Source organism: Lolium rigidum, chromosome 1 (genome assembly GCF_022539505.1).
Source record: "Lolium rigidum isolate FL_2022 chromosome 1, APGP_CSIRO_Lrig_0.1, whole genome shotgun sequence".
Lineage (NCBI taxonomy): Eukaryota > Viridiplantae > Streptophyta > Magnoliopsida > Poales > Poaceae > Lolium > Lolium rigidum.
The window spans coordinates 196,319,718-196,322,761 of record NC_061508.1 but is presented as its reverse complement, the minus strand read 5'-3'; positions in this window follow the sequence as shown (position 1 = coordinate 196,322,761).

Genomic DNA, 3,044 nt, shown 5'->3' with positions numbered 1-3,044 from the left:
GTGGCGGAGAAGGGGGGCACTAGCCAAGAGGGATGAGAAGCGACGTTGGGAGAAAGATGCCACAACCTGGCAAAGAGAGCTCTTGAAATCCAAGACATTGAGGCCAAGGCGAAGTTGCTCACGGACGAGAACCAGATCATGTTCGCCGACTTGATCCTCATGGACCCGGAACAAAGGGCATGGCTCGAGAAGAAGTGAGCCATCATAAGCCAATGCGATGTGTGATCTTCCTCACATGTCTATCCTACTTTGTCCATTTCGCATTAAACGTATGTCCTTTTGCACTATGATTCACTACTATTGCGTGTGAACTATGTGATTTATTAGCAATATATTTATTTTTGGATGCCCTTTATCGTTCATATGTTGCCCAATTAGGTTAAAATAGGGGAAAAAGAAGTTCAACATAGCTAGGGCGGACCAAATCGCTCGGGTCACTAGGCTACCGACCTAAACGAACAACCGAACGCCCATTTTCTTGTTATCGGTCGGACCCAATTAGACTAAAGCAGGTACTCTCTCCGTCCTCAAATAAGTGTACGTCTAGCTCTAAACTTTGTACACGAAAGAGTGTACTCATATCTTTCCAATGTACTTTAATTGCTTCTCTCTCATCGTACGGAAATCAAACCCAATAATATTGAGTACATATTCTTCTTGTTTCTAAGTGCACTTAGCTCATTGGTGGTGAAAGAATTAAAGAGAAAAGATGTATGTTTTTAATGTATTTTTCATTTCACTTCATAATTTATCTTGGAAAACCCGCACGTACACTTTATTATAAACGGATACATTAATGTCTAAAATAGATCGGAATGCTAAGGATGCTCTCAATAGTGCCCTAGAAGAAATAAAAACTCCTGGCCAAGAAAAAATCCAGTCATGTGCTATGCGGCCGTTCATGTACGCATCGTGTACTTCTCCACTGCCAATAATTTCATCGCCCTCAAATGACAAAATCTCATCACTCACCACCCACCCCCACGTGTATAGTCCAGTACACATCACATCCCATCCCATCGTCGGTGAAACTAGCAGCGCACGTCGCTGTGCCGGGCGGGCCACGAAAACGGCACTGACAAGTGCCAAGACAATGCCGTGCACTTCCGCTGCCCCCTCTATCGTGCACAGGAAAGGAAGGAGAGGCTTGTGGAAGAAGCCTGCCCAAGGCCTCGTCTGTTTTCACCTGTCGTCGTCTACCTCTGTCACTTTTTATCGTCGCTGCTTTCGTTGGTGTGTTTCGTGGCTTTGCTTTGCGGTTGCCGTCGCTTTCTCTTCCTTTAACTTTCGAGGATCACGTGAGGCTAGGAGACGGAAGGGAGAGGAAGAAACGGGGGCAAGCCAAACTCATCGACGGAGGAGGGAAAAGTTGGTAGATATATATATATATATATATATATGGAGATCAAGAAGAAGAAGAAAATACGATAGTGGTTAATTGATCTGGTAGTGAACCAACGGTAACACAACGGTGGGATAGCAGCAAAGGCTTAGAGCGTCTCCAGTCGGTATCCTCCAAAACATCCCCTCAATTTTTTTTGGAGCGCGGACATTTAACCGGTCCCAGCCGTGTGCTTCAAAGGCTCTTTTCGCCTGACGCAGCCCAATACGTTGTCCGGCGCTTCGACACCGTCTCCGCTCTACATGGGACGGTCCGAGCGCGCCGAACAGAGCGAGAAAACGAGCCACGACAGGCGGATCCAATGCGCCAATGACACAGTGAAATTTAATTAGTTTTCGGCCACATCGCGTCTTCCGCCACTTCCCGCCGCTAGCCGCATATTTCTCTACCCTGCCAAAATATTTTACCCCCTCCCACCGATTCGTTTCTCCCTCCCGTGCTATTTTCTCCCAATCATGACGCCGACAGTCCCAAAAAAAACTGGCTAATAAATCGGCCATCCAGCCACCGGGAAAGAAGGTACAGAAGAAGGGGCCGAAGGCGCCCTTCGCGAAGCCGCGGAAGGCACCGGCGACGAAGGTGAAGCCAGAGGAGTGGACCGAAGAACGGCGCCAGGAAGACAGCTTGCGGCGCAAGTTGTCGACGCCGGAGTGGCGGGTGGTGGAGCAAGCGAGGAAGACAACGGCGTCGCTTGTGCAGCAGAAGGCCATGCTGACCGCGTATGCCACTGCGACCGCCGAGCCCATGAAGTTGTTCGACGAGCGCGTACATTTCAGAAGTGGCGTCCCCGCGTGTAGCCTTGGAGGTCTGGCTACCTAGAGCGATCATTTAAAAAAAAAAAAAAAAAGGGCCTAGAAGGACCCGATGGAATCCAGTGGCATGTACAGTTTACATAGAGACCCTTTTACATCACTCGCACAAAGAATCAAGAAATTTGAGGTAAAGGCCTCCATATTTGCAGAAAACACCCTAGCACACAATAAGATCAAGCAATCCAGTGCATGAGTGTTGCCGCCACCAGGTGCATGAGTGTTGCCGCCATCAAACGCCGACGATCTCAAGGCAAAGCCGCCAAAGATCCGAGGGCTGAGCCCTCGATTCTTCTTGCTAGAGGATATGCAATGACGGTCCATGCCTTGCCGTGCTGGACTAGCGTATACGTAGTCTGCACACTTTACGTAAATCCGCATGTATTTATACAAGAGCCTTTTAAATTTAAAGAATTTGAATAGAATATTTGTAGGAAATTTTCCTATAACGAGGGTTTGCTTTGTAAGATTGAATCTTATAGAATATTTGGAGTGGGCATGATTGCAATTCCATGTTTTTCGTATTCCCATCCTACAAATCAAAGATGCAACACATCCATCGGACATGGTGTTTGTGCACCCGGCAGCACATGCTTCTGGTTTTTTAAATGAGATTTAAACGCATTTAATAATGTCAAAAAAAAGTACGAAAAAATGTCATGCATACATCTTGATGTTCTATGTTTTTGCAAAGTTGTTTCATGAAAAAACGACATTTTATATGGCATGTGTAAAAAAGAGAAAATTTGGTGCTAAAAGTAAGCTTTCTACTAGGCATTTCCTTGTCTTTTTACGCGGGACACAAAAACGTCAGTTTTCTTGCGAAACTTGGC